The 24,729-nt window shown below is 44.8% G+C and overlaps 1 protein-coding gene and 1 long non-coding RNA gene across 4 annotated transcripts in view; one reads left to right on the top strand and one right to left on the bottom strand.

The window, feature by feature from the left end:
* The window catches only part of LOC124308085 (leishmanolysin-like peptidase), a 213,388-nt gene that overhangs the window by 54,851 nt on the left and 133,808 nt on the right, over positions 1-24,729 (bottom strand). The window lies entirely within an intron of this gene.
* LOC124308093 (uncharacterized) overlaps positions 1-24,729 on the top strand; it is a 181,355-nt gene that overhangs the window by 46,521 nt on the left and 110,105 nt on the right. Inside the window, exons 2-3 of one of the 2 annotated variants that reach the window (XR_006908918.1) lie at positions 5,653-5,804; positions 15,213-15,461. This is a non-coding gene — a long non-coding RNA (uncharacterized LOC124308093). Of the gene's footprint in view, positions 1-5,652; positions 5,805-15,212; positions 15,462-24,729 lie in introns of those variants that run through there. The other variant, XR_006908917.1, reaches the window with a different exon arrangement.

Raw genomic sequence — 24,729 nt, 5'->3', positions numbered from 1 at the left:
GTATATATATATATACATATATATGTACGTATACACGCACACAAACCTACTTCAGACTTGATCTGCATTCTCCCCCGACTTTTCCCCCCAGCCAACAAACTCAAGGAGGAAAACCCTGTCTGCGTAGCTGGTCGTTTGATAGCTTTTCCCACCCGCCCCTTGATTCTTCCGTCGGTACGTGGTCCAAGTTCAAATTTTTTACCCGCTGTACGGTGTCGCAGAATTTTTCGTATCGACGAACTAGGATTGGGAAGGGCGTGAGTTCTCCGTGCGGAAGACACGCGGCTGGGATTGGAAAAAATTTCTTGGAATTTTTTTCCGTGTTTTTGATACGCGTATTATTTGAACTGAAACTGATTTTCATTCGCAAGATTGTACGTACGTACGTATATGGTTACTGAGAAAATAAATATAGATTGATCGGATAAGACGAGATGTGAATTTCAATTCGCGTTCGTGCCGCAGCTAATAACGATATTTTTTCTTCTCAGTTCCCCCGCGGTTTTTGATATACTCATACACCGATAAGAATCGGCATTCGCATTACCGGTTCGGTTGGCCCGCAGGCAGGCAGTGATCCGATTATAAGGAGGAAATTTTCTACCGCCGTTATAATTTAGACATTAGTTGCCCGGGGAAGGGGAGACGCTAATTCAATAATATCGTGGCGTAGATGCCTATAACGCGGCGTCGAGAACTCGGAATTCGTGTTTGCCGAGCGAGTTGGAGCGAAGAAAAATCAGAGGATAAAATGATGACGATCTCGGATCGAAAGAAGAAGAAAAATAAATCACAGAGCAATTCGCCCATCCCTCAATATAATTGCTGCGACGTAGATGAGGGCGGACAGTATCGGTTTCCGCTTGAGGGTAGATGAATTCCGAGCGGAAAATGAATAACCCCTCCACCTCTTGCCTTGTCAAACCTCGTTTTCACTGTCTCTTTTGTCTCCCCTTCTTTTCATATGCAACGTGGCGATACCAAGTCTGCGGCACAACTGCACCGTGCGTGCGAGTGAAACAATCCGAGGGAGCGCACGTTGCTGAAATCGTTCTGATCGAAACGCCGTAATGGCTGCGAGTGAAACGAGAAGCGTAAAAATGTGAAATGAAAAGGTGCAGCACGTGTTATAACAACGACTCTGCGAGGCTTGGCAACTTTTCTAACCCGCGCAACTTTGCACCTATACCGATAGAGGAGAGATCCGGAGGAATAAAGAGCGGAAACAAAAGTTGAGCCAAGGGAGAAACCTCGCAGACGAGTGCATCGAGGAAAGGGTGACCCCGACCACGGAGATGGCGAGGAGCAAGGGTTGTGCAGAATCGTGTGTGCCTGGGTGTGTACGCAGGCCGTTCCGTGAAAATTTCAAATATTAAACGCTTCATTTGCTGCAGAAAATGGGGCACGCAAGCTCCGGGTTTGTGATAAAAGTTTTATTGTTCGGGAAAAAACACCGGTGTTGAAACAGTTAATTGGAGTCGGAAAATCGGGGATCAGTTTTTCACCCCGTGCTGAAACTGCGTATGCACGTATCTGTAATTTAGATTTTTCAACAACGCTTTACACGATACACGATGAAAAAGAATGATTAATTTTTGTGTACTTTCCTCGCTTAAATCAATGCTTTCCTCTTAGCAAATTTTCCATTCCCTAAGGATATGAAATTACATCAATCGGTCGCGTTAATTGAAATTTCTGCTTGCGCGGATCAAGTGACTGAGAGCGAAGCACGGATAGTTAATAATATTAACAATGGGTTCCAATTTTCAACGCAATTTATTTTTCCACTTAAATACGCGTAGGTAAATCATAATTTGCAAGAAACAGAAGATAATACGGCGCCAAGTTCTATCCGCGCTCTAATTTTCGTTCAATTTTCTTGTCTATCGATCGAAATTCGAACCTCGAATTAGTTTAATTGGAAAAAAGAAAGAAAACACAGACGGAGGGTGGCTAAAACGCCGTTTCTTAATTCGCAAAAGTACCCTTCGCCCCTCACTCGCTAGTTTTGCTCGACATTTTTTCCCTGGCTCGTTTAAATTGGCGACTTTAATAGAAAGAGAAAAAAAAAGCAGAATACTTCTGCGATATCAATCACGAGCTTGATTCAAACCGCTCCGTCCCCGTAGCTGGATGATTAAATTTTCTCGACGACTGCATCTCAACGTCTGACCAACGAGTGGCACCCACCACTTGTCCGACAACGCGACGATCGGACACGGTAGAAATCGAATCGCGTGACTTTTTCAAGCATATTCCGATGCAAAGTATCGTCAAACCGTAGTGTGGAAATAAAGTGAAAGAAATCGCAGCGGCCGTAAGGGGAAGTTGAGACACCGCACCGATATCGTTGAGCAGGAAGCGTGAATCTTCGCGATCTCCCCGAAAAAGATTAACTCGACGCGATACAGCCGACGACACCGCTACACATAACCGATATACCGGGTTTTATAGGAAGCCGATTTCCAAGTCGAAGCGCCGAGGAATATGGGTATAAGGTATATGCATAGGTATAGGTATAAAGGTATAGGTATACCGTATACCTCGAGTTATGAGATGGAAGCGAAAATTTATCATACTATGAAATATTATCTTGGGATCCGTGAGGAGAAAAGCGTCGAGGTATATAGGATCAGCGGAGGTAGCGATGACGGGCTTTGCAAGTCAAATATTAAAATACTCCGCCGCAGACTCAATAAATCTGATTTATTATAATAAGATCTTCTTCGCCCGGGTCCCGGCTACGCCCCGAATACCTCGCCCTTGCACCCGCCCGCCAACACTTATCCACATCCTCCTCGGCGTACCTCGAAGAAATCGGAGGATTTCCAATCAGGCGTGAAGACGTTCTTCACGTTCCGATTTCACCCAGGATCCTTCGTTCCTCGGTGCGAACGATCGAACGAACGAATAGAAGAACGGCTGGGGGACGAGGAAACCGTTCTCGAGTTTGAAAATTTTTCCACGCGATCAATCGCGATCGTGTTCCATCGTTATTTTGAACCCCCGGCAAACGAAATTAGCGCACCTATTTTATTTTCCCGTCCCGTGCTATGTTAGCGTATATAACCTGCCGCAATGCACCAATCGATAAGCGGCCGCGATTCCGTTACGTAATACAGCGATGTGCCTGCCGGCTCTAATCGGGCGAAAATAGTTTTTCACGCGTTGAAAGGAGTTCCCTTGGAGATTAAATATTCGGTTACGACCGGTTTCGCACCTACCCGAATCCCCGATATGAAGTGGATAATCGAATTTTGATACGTGACCTTCCGCCGCGGAGAGACACGAGCGGAATGGTCGCGCCACGGCCGTTAATAAATTAGTCGACCGACTGCAGAGACGCGTATGGACAGTAGAGACAAATAGTAATTAGCTGATCGAAACGCGGAAATCAGTGCCGCCGTGTTCTGGATAGAGTGGCTAATGAATTAATCAGATCCGGGTGGCTGGGATTGCGGTCGACGAACGATGAGATCCGGAGAACGCGCGCGAGGCGGAAGGTCGAGATCAAATTCGGGCTTTGATACCGTGCGGCTGCCTTTGTCGAGGTGCAATTAGAATTTATAGAATTGCCGCGGAAATGATTGCAACGAAACAATGCCGAAGCGCCTCGTTCCGGAGATAAAATTATTGCACGTGGGGAGAAAGTTGCGAAGCCACTGCGGAGCGGAAAAACGCTTCCACTGTTTTCACAACCCACTTTAGCGCGGTGATTTGTTGATTTTACGCTGCCATTTCTCTGCGGAAAAAGAGAGAACGCTGCTAAAAGCCCGGAGAGTGATTTACCCAACCGGATGGGGTAGTTTTTCTCCTCCGAAATGCATCGCAAATGCACTTTTATCGACGCCCTTAATTCCTTCCTGGCTATTTTTGCGGTTCTGACGATGTACACCGTCGACAGATTTCGCATCTCTCACAGAGAATTAATCGCGCCGTCGCCGTTTCTTTTTCATTATTTTCGCCAAACAGAAAATCCATCTCGCGAACGTGACGTTATCGTTCTCTCGTTCACAATTATTCACCGTCCCTTCGCTCCTATAAAGTACAAGGCAAACTTCGGTAAGACCGAGGCTGCATTCGGAATCACGCGGTCGAATCTCGCGGTACCGAATGGAAATGTCGTTCATCATCCTCGATTCTTCCGACCCGATATAACAAAATCAATCAGAATTATACCGTAAGTGAATTCAAGCTCGGCAATAAATTTCTATAGGTTTTTTTTAACGCACTTCGAGCGAAATTACATTTTCCGAGAGAATTTAAACGCGCCCACGCCACTCAAAGCACGTACACACCCATTCATCCTGTTCGTATACAGCTGCCTCGAACTGTTGGCGAAGAACAAGCAAAGCATATCAAGAGCTTTATTCTTTTTCACTCTTCATTACTACCGCGCTGTTGAAATTTTCAAGGCAAGTACGCGTATTGCAATACAATAGGTAAGATGAGAGCTGAGCTCTCGACATTGAACCGAGATAGAATTAATCTAGGATCGATCGATCGGATCCAGAGACTTCGTAGAATCGGCAATCGAAGCGTGGGCCGCGGTGCGGAATTTCTATATAATTGGCAGGAATGGAGCGGTAACTCTTGTCAGGACCTAAAACAGCATCCGCGAAGTCCTGGCGAGACGGGAGAAACATCCGAAGCATCCCCGACTGCTAGGATTCCTTCACGCTTCGTCTATTGGAAATATACGCCTGGCACATTTCCAAGGCGACGGCGTCCGTCGTCCCCGCGGTTCCCCCGAGGAAGCAGCCGAAACCCTCGACGACGCGAACGCCGCCGAACTACGGAACGTATATTTTCCTCCTCTTCTTCGACATTCGGAGAAAACATCACGGATCTTTACCGATTCTGCAGCACAGAGGACGGGAGGCTTCGAGGGAGAGATTTTTTCGTCAATTTGTTGCCGAATTCCGAGTATCGTAATTTCGGATGTATCTTTATTTTTTTTTTTTATTATTTCCTCTCTGTTTCGCCGAGAATCGATGAGGTGTGTCGGCAGGACGGTGACTAAGAAACGGTCACATCCCAGGGGAGACATTTTCGAAGTAGGACTTATTTTCTCTCAAACCTTTCCCCTCTTTCTTGCGCTCATTCTTCTTCTCATTTCGGCACTTTTACTTCCGCCCTACCGATGCAATACGGGGGTAATAAAAGAATAAAGTTATTTCGCCCCGGCGGATATTCTCCTCGGATCCCCAAGGACGTTGTAACACGTACGCTCTCAAAATTGCGAAGCAAATTACTCGAGACGAGCCGTTCGATTTGAAACATCACGGTTTCAGCTAAAGGATGTACCTTCTCTGATTAATTCCAAGGATTAATTCCCAGGGCTTCCAAGCGTGCAATTTCCTGGATAAGTACCTGTACGATATTAGAGATATCCTGGACTCTGATTAAGGTTCAAGGTATACGGAAACTCGCAGTTCAGAGAAAAAACGCCGGGCGCAAAGCATGATTCAAGCTTTTCTTCTCACGTAGCTCAAAGTTCGTGGAAATAATAAGTTTGAGGGCTCAGCCCTTCAAGTCGGCTGTGTAAAACGCACAAGCTACTTTTCGCCGCACCGAACAAACGTCAAAAATAAACGATGAACAACAAACCTCCCCCGCCCAAAATATCTTTCCCGACTTTATTCTTTCCAGCGGCAGACTCTCACGGCAAAACAAAATGTGGAGGAAAAAGTTCCGCGGAAGAAATCAGAACTTTTGTTATTCGGCTCGGCTGGACCAGATGGCGAGCCACTTCGGTGACACGGGGCTGCAATTCGGGACGGTATTTATAGCGGTAAAGAAAGGTAAGAAATAAAAATGAGCCGAGGTAGAGAAATTAAGTTTAAACCGCGCGGAATTGGAGGGATGGAACTGTGAAAACATTTCCTCTTTCCTTTGCCATACTTTTCGCAGGGTCCTTGAGTCACTTTTTATTAAAGACTGTCATTGTGTACCGCGGCTGGGATGTACCAATGTCGGGTACTCGTCCTTCAACGTCTCCTTCACCCCTTTATATCACTTTCTTTTGCTCCACTCGCCAGTTTTTGTTACCTACGTGTTTTTTCGGCAACAGGGATGATAGCTATACCCGAGTATCGCTGTCTGCAAGTGACCACTTGTTTACTTTATTTTTTTTTTTCTTTTTTGTTTCATTCTCTTTTACGCTGTACTTATTTTCTCTTTCATTAATGTTATTTTACCGTTTTCGTAATAAATATCTCGACCTTTTTGGCATGTAACTTTCAGACTTCAAAGCTGACGGACCTTTTTGGTATGATTTTTTCGGGTTTCAACGGTTTCACAATTCCCCGCCATCATTGATTGACGTATTATACTGACTGCTGATGCCAGCTTTGATCTCGTAATTTAATTACTCTAAATTGAAATTCGATACAACCGTTAATCCCGTTACGGTCGTGTATTTGGTAAAATACATCACGAGGCGGAATGAAAATGAAAGTAGAATTTATATTTCATCGGAGTGGAAAGAAATGATGATGAAGTGCAATTGTTTCAATCGAAAGAGGAAAAAAAAATGTCCATCATAAAATTACGGGACGTTGATAAATGTCGTCAGAGTAAGTATGTCGGATTTCGCACCGAGCACAAATACCGATTTTCGTTATGGGAAAAAAAGGAATGAAGAAAAGAAAGATTCTCTGATAATCAGTGATAAATGGATAAAACGCTTGAGGCTCATACATCAAGTAAAGAGGATTCAGATTGCAAGTGGATTGGAAAAATGCTGTCGAGTGAGATGAAAAAAGGCGAGATAGATGAGCGACGAAGTAGATCGGAAAGTTCGTTCGTGTCCTTTTTCACAAGGGTCGAAGAGAAAGAAGAAATGATGAGAAATATTCTCCAGGAAAATGTCGATTTTCAATTGTTTTTCTATTAACTCGTACATAGGCGAGGATTTTATCAGCGTCAAACGGCGACGGTAAATAAATTTGAAACGTATCAACGGGAAGAAAGAGCAGCTCGTCGCAAATCCATTTACAAAAACGTACGCATATGTATGTATGGGGCATTCCACGCCTATTCGGTAAACAATTGACCATGATATTTTTTAATTTCACTAAGGATCTCTTCTACGTTAGTACGACTTCTAAAAATCACCCGAGAAAAAAATATAAATAAAAATATAAAAAATGCCATGGTCAATCATTGACGGAGTTGGCGTGGAAAGCTTCATTATATATACGCACAGTACACCTAATATTGCGCGAGCTGTCAATTAATATTCTCGAATATTGTCTGGTACGGTTATTCGCCGCGTTGGAAACTGGTATCCTACACAGCGCACGCGATCGATCAGAGTCATTTATAGAAATGGAACTGGCACGTAATGCGCGAGGCTCAACGTCAAGCACGAGCTAAACGTTTGTGGCAAATGCTTTCAGCGCCGCACAATAAAACGACCGCAAAAGTTGAACCGATCTTTGTTACAAACCGACAAATGGGATTGCGATTCTACAGGCGATTGACTGAAATATAGAAAATATGTTTCCATCTTTTCACTACTTACGAGGTGAACCTAGATCCGGAGACGAGTGTGAGCCGACGAGGAGGAAGGAGGAACTTGCAAATTCAACACAGAGCACTTCTAGGAGAGCAGTTGAATCATTGTTCCAAGATTACCTAACACTCGGCAGCAAGAATCCATTAGCGCGAGAAACTTTGGTCTAAATGGTCTAGACTCTGGACTCAAGTCTGCGGAACTCTGAGCCCGAAAACTTAGACTATGAAAGGTAGTGGAAGCGAGGAGAAATCTCGAATGCACGACTGGGAAAGAACTTTTCGCCCACTCTTCTGATCACGTCTAATCAGTCCAGTGACGTCGAGTGAGACGTCATCTTGACTTGAGGTAAATTGTATAATGTTGGACATGAATTAAGATGTCTTCAACACGACAGCGATTACGGAATAAACGGCTCAGCTTTTTTCCACTCGATAGAAAGCTCACCGTGGCAGGTTTTCAATTTTTGCCAATGGACGAGCTGTCAGCCGCAGGGCGACCGCCACCGATTTACCTGCCAAGAAATTCCCGTTTCGTACGTTCCTCAGTCTTTCTTATTCCCCAACTCATTTGAAAGTTAAAATTGGCACGTGGCGACCGAACATCCACGCCGTTGTTCCCCGTCTGTTCAATTTTTCTCCAAGACACCGAGATTTCACAGTAATGCCCGCTAAACCCGTGGAGAAATATCAATATCCTCGTATCCATACTCGTTCCGTGCTTCAAGCAACTTTGTCATTCTGAAAATATGTTGGAATATTCGTTCAAACTTTGTCGGAAACTGGAGCCAAGCATGTATTCTACCTGTAATTCATTTTGCTGAAGAATTTATGAAAACACGAGAACATCGATCGTCCGGAGCAAAATTTTCATGCAACTACTCGATGGATCGAGTAATGTGGGCGAATGGTCGGCATTCGAAACTCTCAAACCACGTACGGACAGGAGTCTGCAGGGACTCTAGCAACATTCTTGGCAATATGTGCACTCGAGAGATATATTGCACCGTGTTTTCCACAGGAGTAGAAGGGCGGGGATAAGTTCTTCCCATCCTCGGGGGAGAATTTCAACCTCATCCTGCAATATCGCGATCCCCCGCTGCCAAGTCAGAGTTCGATCCTCACGGACTTCGATATCACGAGGAGAAATTAAACGATATCGAAGCTCTGCTCTTCTATGCGTTTACTAGATGAAACGTTAGTGGAGATCCTCGACGTGTCCTCCGGACAAGAACGGTTATTCCCAATTTAGCAGTTTTTTCACCGACTCGTGAATCGCGTAGACAAGCGAACCCAGCCTATAATGACAAATCCGCGTGTATTCCGCTGTCCGCATCTGTTTCGCCCTGGCGTTGGCGCTCTCTTGAATCCTCTCTCCACCTCTCCCAATCTCCCTTGAGTGAGCCCTACCTTCGGGCTCAAAGGATTAATACTTCTCAGAGAGAAAATTATTACTGCAGAAACGACGCCGCCAGGAGCGAGAGCGAAATTATTTCAGCTCAGCCCGACGTAGTGCGACCCTCCTCAAATCCTCGAGCCAAATTTTGACACAGCTTTCAACCCAGGCCACGGCTACATGAGCGAGTTTTAGAATTTATACCAAAACCCATGCTGCAGAGTGGTCCCAGGGCTTTTGATTACACACGAAATACGAAACCGGGGGAACGATTTTCGCTCACGGAGGCAATACCGTGCGCGATGTTATATGCAGGGTAGAAGTCGGGTGCGTGGTTCCCAATTATTGGCCGGTCGAGATGAAGTTTCAGCAATTTCATGCTGCGACGAGCGAGAGAAGTAAGGGTTCCTAGCTGACCCGGTCCGCGGAGCTTCTGACCAATTGCCGCAAATTCACGAACACGATAAACGCATATAGGTAATAAATGTATCCCCGTGTCGCTTGATCTTTTTGGCCAAAGTGGAGCGAGATAAATCACGATTCGATTCATTGGCGTGGAAAAACGAGCATCGAATAAAAGAAACTAAACAATAGGACGCTGTCGCGGTGGCGGGCGGCCAGAGCTGTTCATCATTCCCTGGTATCGAGGATCCTGGACGTATGTGAACGAAGATCGATAACCTTGTTGGAGGCAGAGAAACAACGGCGAGAAAAATATTGTCGCGAGTAGATTAAATGGGTCGCGATACTGGTTACGCGTCACGAGCCGATGATGCCGTCCTTCACGGATCTGTACCAACACTCGCATACTTACTTCGCAATCCGGTGTAATAACGTTTATTGTTCTTATACTCGGCGGGATAATTTGTAGGTTCGTTGTGCATTTTCACGTCGCGTTGCGAATTACTCTGGTGCATGGTAAAAGAAAACGGACGGAAAGACGCGAGACCGCGGTCCGACTGCAGCCTTGTAACACTTAGGAAAAGGTGGGCAGAATCGAATGTTCTCCGCTTATACGCTGTAGAAAAGAAGAAGACAGAGTAGAAAAACCTTTCACTCGCTGCCTGCTAAGGAGCAGAGCTGATGAACCGACCAACGGTTGATGAACTCGATAGCTTATTTTCCCAACGTCATACATAGATTCCGTCACCGAAAACAAGAGAGACGAAGCAAAATCAAACATCCAGTTAGAAGTGGTTAAAAATTCCGGATCAAACAGTGAATCCTGCCACGCCTGACTTCGGGTCGAAGCTTGAACTCTTCGTGCACTTGGTATAAGATACCTGGGAATCGGTCGCCCTTTCGATTCGCATCGTGAATTTTCACAACGCGTTACCAACCTCCATGCAGTGCTGCAGCAGTGGGAGGACTTTATCCACGTCTTTAGCTTTGCAATTTAAATTCCTACGCCGACAATGCGCTACAAGTGCGAGGTTTCCGAAGTTCGTTCATTTAAGGCACACCGTGATAATGGGCGTGATTTTTTCTTCCAAACAGTTTTGATGCCCAGCGATATCTCTTTCATCGATAGATACTCATTTTTTCCTCCTATTCATTTCGAGCACGCAAAATTCCGTTGCGATGAACCGAAATTAACGAAATTTCGACTAAGCGCATACATACACGCGTATCGTTCGCCGCGCATGCAACAGGTATCCTCCTCGCGATCCTTCGATAACGGATAAAGTTTTGTTGGCCACCGAACCAGTCGGTGGGCTACGGGATAGAGGCGTCGAGAGTGGGCGCGTTCTGCCACTCTGGAGCAACCGAATCGAATAGCAAACGCATTCGAGGAGATCAGAGTGATAATTGGATACAAAGTTGCTCTCGCTGTTATATTCAAGCCGCGTAAATCCTACGAGTAAAAAGGCACGACTCAGTTTAGCGGAGAATTTTTTTTTTTCCATCTTCAACAGGATGCTTTGTAAACTTGAATTAATCTCGCTAACTTACGCGGAGCTTTTTACTGTGCCAACATGTTTACGGCATATTTTATTTTTTTTTTTTTAATTCCATTTCAGACAGGTTTTAATGCCGGATAAAAATTGACTTTACATACACTGTGGAAAATACTGTTGGAAAAATTCGTTCGCAGGTTAAATTCTGGGATGATTAAAACATATCGCGAATGTATGCGAAAAGCTGTTCGAATGGATTTCCAAAAATATACTTTTCACACATGACAGAAGGATTATTCTGGGACAATTGTGTCAGCGTATTACAAATTGGATAATCCCCCCCTACCTTCGCAGCGCGAGCTTTCAAGTCGAATATCTCCATCGGGGGAATGTCTGTTCTGACATTTATTACATTTCTGTCTTCCACAGCTAACTCACGTCTCTCGAACCCTCCCCGTTACTACCGCTCCCTCTATCCCTGTACCGCTCTATTTCTCTTTCTCCCTCTTTATCCCGATTTCCCACCGGTATAAAAAAGGACAACCGTGTCTCGCCAGTTCAATTCTGCAAAATCACAGGCTTATACAAACAAGGCGTGTTGCTACATTTTCCCGACGTCAAACCACCGCGGCGTGCGTTAGCTCAAAGACGTCGTTCAAGCTGTAGATAACAGGGGAAGAACAGGGGTTTCGAAAGTGCTTCGCACCGCATGTTTGTGACAACAATTCGGGTGTAATCACGCTTAACATTTACGCGTAAGACCCCGCGATGATGTAAACTCTCTGTTTCGATGTAAACGAGGTCAAAAAAGTCTCTGTCCACCTTCGATATGGTCACTTTGACAATGAGTTCCGGAAGATCGATTTGATCAAGCTTGCGGATACGAGTGTCTCTAGGTTTGTCAGACAGACACATTGTGCAAAAGTAGAATAGGTAGTGTTGGGCGATGGATATAGAGGATAAGAAGCACTGGCTCGTACCACTTATAATCTATATATATTATGCTAGCGTCAATGGAGTACCTACAATAGAGCTTGTCGAGGTGAAGCTCACCCAGTCCTGCACCATTGTTTCGTCTGGATACACGTAGGGCATCAATGTCATTGCCTTGACGTAGAACGCCGAAGGGGGAAACTCAGCAACGTTCGATATCGCCTTACGCAATTATCAGCATAGACTTTCCGCGTTAAAGGTACGTACCTCGATTCGAGTTCAGAAGCAGAGGTGGAAATACGTTTTGGCATGGTAATACCTAATGAAAACATTCCCTCGCGTAATGTACGCCTATTCCATAACGAGAAGCCGTTCTTGTGCGCCCTAATTATGTGGAAACACGCAGACATAAGTCGCTAATTAACAAACCGTGTTGATACACTCCGCATCTGGTTTTGATAATGGAATTCCATCTGGACTCCGAACCTACCGCGCGCTTTGTCAGTACCTATAACATTACGCAAGTCCGGATTTACGTACGAAAATAGTGTGAGAAAATCGCGGTGTTCTATCTAGAGGGAGGGAAAAAAAATAGTCACAAATCAAGCTCGTTAACCTCGTTTTTCCATCATCGTTACCGAATCTTGACGTTCAGTGGGACCTCGCATGCGTATGCGGAGATCGTTGAGGACGATAATGGAACTGCGACGACAATTGATCGTCGGGGAGAAATTCTGTCGAGGAAAGGAAGACGGAAGAGCGGGCAACTTTTGTCAGGATGAATGCCTGAGGTATAAGCCCTGAATGAAGAAGTGACCGCCTCTCTATGCCTGCGCTCTGCTTCCGCTACTGCGGCAAGTGGATGGATACCTACGATACAAAAGAAAAGGCTGAAGGAGGAAAAAAGTAAAATACATTTACCCTACACAGCTCGCAGTTGAGGTGCGGGAGCAACGGCTACCGGTGAACTATTTAATTCTGGAGAGTGCATCATTTGCATCGCGTGGTCGTCGCGATGCTGATGCCGCTGTTGCAGTGTACGGAGGATCAAATGAACGCGGAGCAAACTCGGAAGGAAGAATTTTAGACAGCGGGAGTTAAAATGTAGGAGATGGAAAAGCGGCAGAAAAAGACGGAAATGTTCTCTAAAAAGTGTTAACATTAATGACGTTTCGCTTGGAGCAAATTTGCTTCCATAATTTCCAACTTTCATCCTCGGCTTCAATTGCGCGGAACGAGACCACCTCTGCACCTTGCGCATTTCCAGTCGCAACTTTACTTCACCATACTACGCCTTCGTACGCCGGCCAAACGAAAATCAATTTTACCATCCCGCTGAAGAATCTTCTACCAGCGTCGACGGTGCAATTTACAGTGACGCGAATTCGCCCGTGACCCGCCAAGCGTGTGGTTTTCGCGGCGTACATACTTTATCGCCAGATTCCTAGAGCTCGGAGGGTTGCTGAATTATGAAAATCCCTAATAAGCTCTGGGTACTAATCGCTCGGCTTTGTAATTTCCTAAACCGCCTAAAGTCAGTTTCTGGGAAATCTGCGGACCGTTTCAGACCCACCACTCAAAACTGCCATCGTCCAGCCAACCGGAGTGGGATTCTCGAGGCTTTGACTACCCATATAACAAGCAATATTACGATCAACCGGTCGACTAGTAATGATGCATAATATACATGCACAAGAAAAGAAAGTGCCCAAATTGGCAATGATGCGCATATGCACATTTTTAAATATCTGTTATTTCTCGATAGATTTCGACGAAAATTGGTAAACTGTCGTTTTGGGGGTAGCTGAATCCGGATTTGAAAGTAAAATTGCAAAATTCGATATGAAGGATTTAAAATGGTGGCGTCAAATACCGGTAATCACAACAAGGCCACAGGATCTTTGTACCAAAAAGTCAAGAAGTGGAATAAGTCGTTTGAAACTTACTACTCGGGGATTTTTGGGTCCGCTGACGATGCATCCGTTATGAGAATACGAGAATTGCAAAACGGAGGATCCAAAATGGCGGCAACAATACTCGAAACACCTACAAGTACACCAAATTTCGACTTTGAATCCAACGACAAGATTCACCCTGACTCATCTCTGTTTTTACCCTCAGCAGGTGGTAGATTCAAAAAATAAGTTCTGAAATGAAATCAGGGACCCAAAAAACCCTAGGTACCCATTTTGATCCAATTGGGTCGGTTGTATTGTAAACTACCAGTTTTGGCAGGAAAAGTGGAAAAACTCGTACCAATCAACCGGTTAACGTTTACATAAGCAACCGCGTCATGTACTACACTGAAAAAATGTAATGCGGTAGGTGCGGATATGGCGCCGCCTGCAGTAGCGGTTCGTGATAACGGACACGAACAATTTTCTGAAGTGCTTAATCATTCTCAATCAGGTTGGTGCGATGATTCTCATAATCGCTAAAAGCTTTTGTTAAAACGGCCATATGAGATGGCAAGTCACTCAAACGCTCTTTTGTCTGAAGAATTCGGTATCATTTTTAGGAATGACTGTACACTGGAACCGTCCAACGCAACTGAAATGGTCTGATCATCTCCATCCGCACGACGACGATGACTTGGCGTCGAATTTTGCTATCATACGTGGTTCTGATTAGTACAATTTCCCGTGCAAATAGAATTTTCAATAACGACGAGATACTGCTTTGCTAAAATTTCAAAGTTTGAACGACGCGGTTCACCCCCCGTTTATATCCAGGCTAGACGTACAGCGCACAGTAAGTGTAGAGGTGTACGTGTACCTAGGTATATAATACAGGGGTAAAAAGCGACGGGAGGTAAAGTGGATTGACGTCATTTTTCTGCATCGTCGTATAAGGTGCACTCAGGCTGAGAACGATACTCGTACATAGGCCGCGGAACGGGGCGCGTTTGGCGATTTTAAAATCGTAATTTCCTCTCACAGACCTACAAGGGAGAGTCGGCGTTTCTTCGGCCCCAAGACGATGTGTCATTACTCTAGACTTCAGTAATCCGAACATGCGTCAAACCTCGAGCAAATTCCCACCTATCAAATGCTTGACAACGACCGATTGCACGATCCTGGATATTCCAAAATGAAATTCCTCTTGGAATACGAACATGCCAGCGTACGTGCGCGCTTTGATACGTACACATAATCTAGCCTCTGAACTACGATCGTGAAGGAATGTCGAGCCATTGTACAGCTTATATTGTCCGTCGAGGATATTCCGGGAATAATAAAAGCTGATGACACAATGGAACTCATTCGCCTTATACTTTACCCACTACTTAAGTATCCACGATGAAATTGGTCCCGGTATATTATACATTTTCCCCCTCTCTTTTTCTTTCTGCCGAGAATTCAATCTCACTCCACGCAATCGGGAGAGAAGATTGAACTCGAGTTTTGAATTCGACTTATTACGACACCGGTATTCGTTCAAATTCGACTAAACTTTTCTAATTACAGCACGAACAAAAAGGAGCCCCGTTTAATTGACCAGATCGACGCACAGCCTCAGATCTGTATATAAATGTCGACGAAAACAATAACGCGAAGCTCAAAAGAAGAAGAACAAACAGGGGATTGTTTTACGACGGAAATGCAAGACTTTATCCAATTAAGAAGGTTTGTTCAATCAATTTTTTCGTAGTATAATTACATTCTCGGAAAAAGTGAACAATTGTTTTCGGAATATGTCATCTGATAATTGCATTAATAATAAGTTTCTAGAGAGTCGTTTATTCCGATGATATGTTTTACCCTGTTTTGCTTCTTTTCTTTTTCTTTGTTTTTCTTTACCTTTTCTTTTGTAAAGCCGATCGATCAGCGTGCGCATTTACTTCTAACCTATCTATACATGAGATCCGATGGTTGTAGAAAGAAAAAGAGCCACACCGACACCCACCAACATTTTGTATACGACACCAGTAACGTTGCAGATTTTTATAACATAATTGAAGCAATCTGTCATCTGAAAAATGTCCATTACGAAACTGTCACGTATACCGAGCGCAGATCTGTCACTCTGACAGGGAAAAAATGACGATAGTATGAGCACTCCAACACGAATTCCAATGGAGCTTCCTGGTTTCTAAATCCATTTTTTTTTTCTTTTTCTCTTCGGTACGGCAAAAGCAAGCATCTAAAGCTTTTATTTAAGCCCAAAGCAAATGAAAAATATAAGAATTTATATAAAAAACCGTGATATTCCGCCTTCAAGCAATTCGTATAGCTACCGTTGTAAACGTCGTCGTTTTCATCAGAGGAAACCAAAATCCAGTAAGTATAATAACGAGCAATTACAAAGTAGTGAATTTAAGAGTGGAATCAAACAATTTTTTCGTTCAGAAAGTATGAACGTGCCAAGGTCAATTTTCTGTATAGAAATATTTGTTTTTTTTTTAAATTACACTTACAGCCTTTTTTAATTCTCCTCGTCAATTACGGGTGCGCGGGTATGAGTTTTAGACTACGCAAGATCCAGGAAAGGAATCGCAAATCCGTTCCCGAAATAATGTCGTCAACTTCCATTCCGTAATAAGGTAGCTGCGAAATTCCCACGGGTGAAAATTATCGTCGATAAAGGGCATGCAGGCTGTGAGTAGGTAGAGCAGCAGGCGCCATTAGACTAGCTGGGGCGAAGTTGGATCGCTTTGTAGCCAGAGACGGGGGCTTGACAAGTTACTGCAATCCTCATTAGTGGTTAATCGGGATGGTTCTAATCCTGGCTACGCCAACGGAGCGATTGCGCTCTTCGAACGGACCGAAGCACATTCCCGACTCTCTCTCTCCCTGTTTATCCGGCCTCTCTCCGTTCTGCGAGATGGATATTTTCGGTAAATTAAATTCAGCCGCATATACATGTACTACATCGGCGGAAATTTATGACAATGATAATCCAATCCGTCGTATAAGCCGCGGACGTCCATGTCGGCACAACAATTGCTCTGCATTTCTATCCGCGGATCATTTCCAGCCCAGTTATCTTTCGTTCCGCTCGCTATGCACTCTATGCATCTTCGGAGAAGCTCTCGACGAGTTATCAATATCCGCTCAGTCTTGGGGCTTAGATAGGTGGCTATACATAACTTTGAGAAACCTGGAGGGAGACGATGCCGAGCTGCTGCAAGCTCGAGAAGCTGATACCGCGGCTCCTTTTCCAGGGGTTCGGTAGCTTATTTAACCAACTTCGAAAGATAATAACCCTTCACCATAAAGCGTACTCGATATACTTAGAAGGTTTAATGTACCGAGCTTAACTAACTTGCCTGAATCGTGCCAGCGTCGTTGTGTTAATGGAGGAGTTATTGATGTCGGATAGTAAGTTTTCCTCCACCAACCTGCAGCTCTGGATTCAGGTCGAGCTTATCAGTCTAGTATTATATCGATACAGGCACAGTCATTTACCCATCGATTGATTGACCGGAATGAAATCACGAACCGTACAACAGAGACACGGGTGAATAGTATAACGGAAACACGCATTAACGGCATTCTACGCCAGAAAATTGATGGTGGTCACAAGTGTCGAATACGTGTTCATTCGTTCGTTCGTTCGTTAGGTCGAAGATCAACGAAATCAAGGGGCTGCAATATCGACAGTATTCTATCCACGTCCCGACATTTTTCTCGTTTGAGTCGCGGCGCCGCCCCCGACGCCGAGCTGATCCCTTGGGATAATTAAGATTCATTGCGGGTAGGGAGGAGGGAAGGAAGACGGAAGGTTGGAGGTGGAACGAGAAAGGAAACGCCGGGAGTCGGAGGAGGGTTTTAATCAGACGACGAGGAGACCCGAGCCACCCCAGCGTCGCGGTTGCTGCAAGTCCATCGATGAAATATCCGACGATTCTCGAAACCAGCTCTAGTTTTCCACTTCCCTCTCGTCTTTTCATCCCCGAGAGCCGACAATTTTCCGATCCTTGTCTCGATCCCGAGACGACGGGCTACGTGTACAGCCGCTTGTTAACCGATCGGAGAAATTCATTTGAATTACGTGTCAAGCGGTCCGAATTCACGAGAGGTAAGGAAAGGGTTTGCGGGGGAGAGTCGAGGGAAGATTGAAAAGCTGTTGAATGAAATCTCGCGTTCTCTCTCCACTCTGCCGCGTTGTAACGTTTGGAGGAGTGGTATAACAGAGCTCGACCAAGCCCGTTCTCCTCTCGTTTCTTCTCCTTGTTTCTCTCCTCCTCCGGCAGCCCCTCTAATTTGCCCAACGACAAGGCATCAGCCCTTATTGCCAGGCGTGTAGAAATAGGATGAACACAGCGGCGGAGGGAGGGAGGTGGGTGAAGAAGGAAAAACGAACAGAGAGAGAAAAAAAAAGGTTTTTACACGACTGCGAGGAAAGGCGTTCACTATAAATCGCGTTCATATTTTACGGGATGGATCGTAAACAGAACCGGAGGCCAACTGCGGCTGGCTTCGTCCATGCGTTATCGCTCAACCAGCCCTCGTACCCTTTTTACCTACCGTTATTGCGTAGGTTACACGACGAGTTTGTTACGTAGACACAGCCGCGAGCGCCACGTCGTTCGGAATAGCAAACGCCGACGCGACTTCTTTCCGTACGCCGAAGTGATAAAACATCGAGGATATCCTGCGTCGCGTGTTCGCCGGCGATGCAACATCCTCAGTCACCGGAGCGATCCCCGTTTCCTTGAGTAATACTTAAGAACACTAATTTTGTCACGGGTGTCAATATTCTCGGGCAGGTAACCGAATGCGATAAAACAGAGCGAAGAGAAGAAAAACAAGGAAGAAGAATCCGGGATTATCAAGAGTGTAGCTGTACACGGAAAGTTCTTACCAATTTCGCAATCCCCCCGTGGAACCGACAGCGTCGAGACGCCTTGAGAAGGGTTGTTTTCGTTTGGTATCCTGCTCCGCTTTTACACTCCTGGTCTCATCCCCACTTCCAAAAACTGTTCTCGGCTTCTGGCATCTCACCCCCCGTTCTTGTTATCCTAACAACGGTTTGAATTCCTTGTCGTACTCGGGAGCGCTAGGTTGTCGTAACCTTTCGAGACGTCTTCGCTCGTCCGTCTCGCGTCACAACTCTGTATCTTGGAATAAGGTAATAAGGCAACACCTCTCGGGCTTCCAGTTATGTTACATGATTCGAATTCGATCGTGGCTCCAGATCCGTTGAATAATCTTTGTACAATATGGACAGAATTCAAGCGGTTTGATAAAAGTTATGCGTCACTCGAGCACCCTCAAGTTCGCAATTAAAATCCCCTAAAAGCTTTCTCGGATACCGGCGTGGATGAAGATTTAAATATACCTACCTGACTTTGCTTTACCACCATCCAGCTGCGAGCTAGCCACCATGCATAACGTCTGACCCAAGAGGATTCGTACCGCTTCTTATTTAATTCGCCCTCGTCGCTGCTGAAGGCATTATTCAACCACCTAGCTCCGTCGTTTCCGCGTGATCTATCGATCGTTCCCTCTCCCGCTACATTTTCTTCAAATTTTCGGTTAAACAAATAGCAATTGAAAGAGGGAATCACTCGAGCGATTGTACGATAGTTAGGTACATCATTCCTGGCTGATGGAGAATCAAATATTGGAAACTTGAGAGTGGACGTAATTCCCGATAGTGCAGCTGCCACGGAGGGAAAAGGTGGAGAGACGGCGAGGAAAGATCGCTAGGGACTGTCGACTGTAATAAATCGTACGATTCACGACTGCGGGAAGGGCGAAAAAAAAAAAGAAAGAAAAGAGAAAAAGGAGGGGAGTTGAAAAAAAGATAAATAAAAGAAAGGATATCCGCTCCGCGTCTTGAATGTGAAAGAAGATTCGCCGATCCCATCCGTCGACCGATGGTATAAGAATATCAGCGAGATTGCCCCATCCGTCGTACTGCACCACGGCAAAAATTATTTTCCCATTCCATGCGGCATATTCACATACCCGCGACACGGGTATGCGTACAAAGAGATCTTTCGCGAAGTATCGATATACTTAGTATCGCGGATAAAAAGCCTGAAATCAAACTCGAGGACGCAGGCAATTAAAACCTTTTGGTACCAATTTATAAGATCAGGCAGGAAGGCGGAGTCGCTGTGAGGGGAAATTTACGTCAGGGATTCTGGACGCCGGGTCAGAAACTTCTCGGTCAAAAAGTAGTAAGCGGTTTTGTCCCGAAAGAATGAAGAGTTCCCGGTGGCTTAGAGGCTTAAGCGAACTTTCGCGGACACGCGGATGGTCCCGGAAAGTTGGACAAAGAGGTCAGACGTTATTGGCTGTCAGCCGCTACACCCGCGAAACTCCAAAGCGAAGTTCAAAGTCCTTCTGACAGTCCACAGTCGGAGGGATTTCATTCGATTACACGATTCGCTAGGCCCGTTTCAAAGTTAAAACGATCCTTCATTCGGCCTTAGACACAGATAGTTGTACGTACATCCATTTACCAGGCTATCCTCACGCGGTGATAATTGGACGTGACTGGACATGACTCGTTTTGATATCCGGTAAGTACCTACTCGACAGAAGTCGTTTAATTATAATTAAACGGTTTCAAAGAGGCCAAAGACGCCGAATGTCGTTCAGGTTACAATTTTTGTTCGGGCCCAATTGCGTCTTGGACGGCCCGATGGCTTCAGGTATCGACGTCCAGAGTGGCAAAGGTACGGCGAGTGACTTGCGGAAGAGCCTTGAATCATGGATCGTCGCTTTACGATATGCAGAGAAATTAAACTCTGCAATCCTCGCTAAGCTATTCGAGGCAACACCGTCAACGATAAATCGAAAACTGACGACTTTTCACGTGACAGGAGTCGGGTGTTTCTGCCGCAGAAAAAGGTGAACTAATTGAGAGTCGAAACTACCTTCTCTCCTGCCTCATTCTGTATATGTAAGCAGAACCTGTATGCCACATGTTGAAAAAAATCTAGAATCAGGTAAATACAAATTATCCACAGTAAACGCATCACGAATTCCATATTTCATACACTTTCCATTCAATTTCCGACTGAATTCAACAAGATATCGGTAAATTAGAAAAACTAATGAGCATACAATGTGGTCTCAAGTTCATTTAAACAAACCAGTTTGCGCACCTCACGTATATACGAGTATATTTACATGCAGAACATTCCATCTCAACACTTTCCAATTCTCAATCATTTTACGCTAATTTTATCCATATACCTAATGGAACGCGTCACATTATACTATCAGCGTGATGTTTTCACCCCAAGTATTATCCGAATGGTAAAATTCGTATTTAGTTATGATTGAGGAAAGTTACGAAAGCGGGGCTCGACTTTTGACCAGCCTTGAACGCTACTATAAAAAGGAGACAAATTCAGAGGATAGTGGCCGAGGCTTTACTCACTTACCGAAAGGGCAAGAGGGTTTCATTGGCGTCAATTTCCACGCTGCCATCCTGATGTTCGAAACTCTCGGCGGCGCCTACTAATTTCCCTAAATGGCATGGAAAATGGCCCGGGATCATAGCTAGATGGCGCGAGCAAAGTGGAGTGAATGGTAATTCGGCAGGACAGTTGGACGAGGATTCGATATCGTTCGGGGGACAGTGTCTCGGCTGCTTTGACTGGTGAGGGTATCATGCGGCCCAAGCATTAACATAATACGAAAAAGTTCTCCTACTATTACTTCCTCTGTCACAGAGACTCGCTGCGTTCACTCCGCCGTTTAACCTAATACCGACAGAAAATCGACCAAACAGATACAGACATTGACCCTTCATTCTCAGGCAAAGACTTTAACGCGATAAATGAAGCCCAGCGTCGGTAATATTTGTATCCAGGCAATGATCGGTGAATAAAATTAACCAAGGAATACTACATTTTTGGAGATTCTAAGATGTAATTCCGAAATTTAACCCACGCCGGTCGTTAAACTGAACTTCCAGTCGAGTGCTGAATAAATTATTGATCGAAGACAGAAGTTCTTGGCGACGACGTGGCGTGAGTTGAAAATAATTTGCCAGTACTACCTGGTCAAATAGTAGCTCTGTAGATACAGAGAAACGGTATACGCTTTGATGTTGTGAACTTCACCATTTGTCACGAACCTAGGTTTGTATAACGGTGATCACTACTCAAAGTTTCGGAAATTAATAGCGTCTTGGCTTCCTTGTTGAATGGAAAACACGCGATGACTTTATGATCTATAATTGTAGAGGTGTGGTTACAGAGCTTTTGAAGTGAAAGCGGTAGGCTGTCGCATAATTGATGTCGTCGAGGTCTCGAACTTGTCCGAAAATTGGTTGTTCGGTAGGCTAACAAAACGTGGACCATTTGCTCTCGGACTACGTTGTTACGTACGTCGAGTTTCCGCGAGTCGGTGACGGGGTGATCACGGAAAACAGTTCTATAGCTGCCACGAATTGCAGGTCGGTGAATGGGAAAATAAAACTGCCGCAATCAGCGAATTCAATTCCGAGGATTTGCTGAGTTATTTTTTTTTTTCTCTCTCTCCTCTCTCTTTTAGGTTCCGGGTACAACAAAACGTAGAAAAAGCATTCCGAATCCCAATTAGTAATTTTCCGATCGCAATCAGCGCCTGGTCGGCGGATAATTGGTGACTTGTAATTACTGAAATCAGGGTGCGTGCCAGAGCCACGTCGCTGACGCTGCTCGCCACTCGAGGCTTTCGAAAGCTTGGAATCCTCGGAGATAAAGGGCGACAGTGTTTCACCTAACCCCGCGATTCTTGCTGCTGCAGGGAAAAGCTCGTTCATCACTCTGTTTATCAACGCGTCAAACGAACACTTTGTTGTAACGTCCTGAGCTCTTGGAAATTACTAAACGTCGTTAGGAGAGCCTCTGAGATGTTACGAAACTCCCTGCAAAAGTGAATCGCGTTATTTCATACGTACGTCGGTACCTATCATTACACATACGCAGACGGTACGCAGGCCTCCGGTAAAACCGAATACAGCTTTCAAAGCGTGAATTAACGAGAAACTTATATATATATATCACTCAAACTTACACACAAACACATTTTGCCGCACCCACCATCTTTTGCTTTGCTCAACTCTCAAGTTCTCACAAACTTCCAACAACTTCCAACCGACTCGTATCGACTTTCCCCGCCCGTTTGTTGTATGCATAAGATTATACTCTAATGTTTGTCACCACAATTTTCGGTCTTCCTCGACGGTTCCAAGTCGACGACACCGTGAGTCAGTTCAAAAACCCATGAAAAAAGAAAGCAAAAATAATCACCTAACGTCACTTACTTTTTGTAAATACACGTTCTACGATCTTTGGTAAAATTTTTGCAGGAAAATGAAAGAGCAGACGTTACAGGAAACACCAAACAACAGCCGTTCCAATATTGAATCCAAACTCATAAAAGTAACGCAGAAAAGTAACGATACTTGCTCGGTCACGTGGCTCTTCGAGCTAGCAAAGTTTCCGAATGTCTATAAATTGATCAAGTGATCTTCTTGTGCGGAAACCACTATTTCCGGTAATTATTCCAGGAACTCACAGGGATTCGCAGAGCGTAGTGGCACGAGTATAGCGACGAGTACGGAAATCTAAACGTCGCATCTTAAAATACCTCGTTTACCCCAGGAAATAACTTCACTGAACTTTCGCGCCAAAAGCCGCACACAAACTCATGCACGGCATTGCCGTCAACCGGGTACGGTTTTCACCACCAAGCCAAGACGAAATTTGATTTGAAGGATTTTAATTTTACGCACAGACTTGAAGTAGCCGGTCGAAAACCGTGGTAATGATTTTCTAGGAGTTGACAAAACGCTGACGAATTTCATCGCTTCGAATATAACGAAGAGAAGAGACAAAGGGTTAGCAGGGGCCTGAAATTAGTCGGGTTCCACGTCCGATTTTCAACGACGAATTGATGTCTGTCCAAACTGTTCCCAATTCAATCGCAGCCTACCACCAGGTCCCCCCTGATCCTCTATTAATTATAGTATATTCAGACCTAAGGCTCACGGCTCGACCTTATACGAGACTGCTCGACTGGCTGACTCGGGCTCAGAGCCGGCTTTGCATTAGGCCCAGCTTCAACGCCAAAGCCATGTCAAAGAGAGAGTTGCCCCTTTCTCGGCGGAATAATCACAATTATAATTAATCAAGGATACCGGATTAAGACGGTGCCCGAGACAATATCAGTCGAGGTACAAATGTGTGCCTTCTCTGATCCTTCGACAAGTCTCCTGAGTTGGTCAAAAGCTCCTGCGGGTATGAAACGTATAATGAGGAAAATAATTATCATTTTCATATCAGGTACGTAAATGTTAGTACACGCGACAGGATATTAGGTACAATGTATAATATAAGAGAATGGCACGTTATGAAACGGTGAAGAAATGAGAAAATAATGGAAGAGAGCCGGATAAAAGGTTCGTGAATTTTCGAACGAGGGGAAGAGATTTTTTTTCTTTCTTCTCAATACCCTCATACTTTATATGCTCGGGGGTTCCCAGAAACTAAGCCACCATTAAAACATTAAGCATTCTTACCCCTCGTCGGCTCGCGCCTTTTTCCCCTCAAGTTTTTTTTTTTCATTTTCCTCTCATTAGGGAAAAGGGCGAGTGCAGGCGTTGGATTCGCTAACGCGCTCTACAAGGTATAATATAAATGGCCTGCCTAAATAATCATCGTTATTTCTCTCCTTTTTTTTATATGATCTAATGAATAAAGTTCCTCCCACTCACCCCCCCCCCCCCACCCCCCTCTCTCTCTCTTCCTATCTCTTTCGCTCTTTTTTTTAAACCCCGATTGTTAATTTTTCCATCGATTCATCAGTTTCTCCACCCTCTGAGACGCAGTTCGCTTCGAGGCATGTATATTCATCGAATTTGTTGCAAGTTGAATTATTTTAATCATGATAGTATAGTACCTAACAATGACAAAAATAATACAGTGAACGAAGCTTTTGCGAGGAGCGAAATTTTACGTAAAATCTAAACGACGCTCTCGGGTATTGCAGCGTTGCTCGCGAGCGGTAAAACCGTCGTCTAGCGCTTTTT

Source organism: Neodiprion virginianus, chromosome 6, assembly GCF_021901495.1.
Source record: "Neodiprion virginianus isolate iyNeoVirg1 chromosome 6, iyNeoVirg1.1, whole genome shotgun sequence".
Taxonomy (NCBI): Eukaryota; Metazoa; Arthropoda; class Insecta; order Hymenoptera; family Diprionidae; genus Neodiprion; species Neodiprion virginianus.
This window is presented reverse-complemented; position numbering and strand designations above follow the sequence as displayed.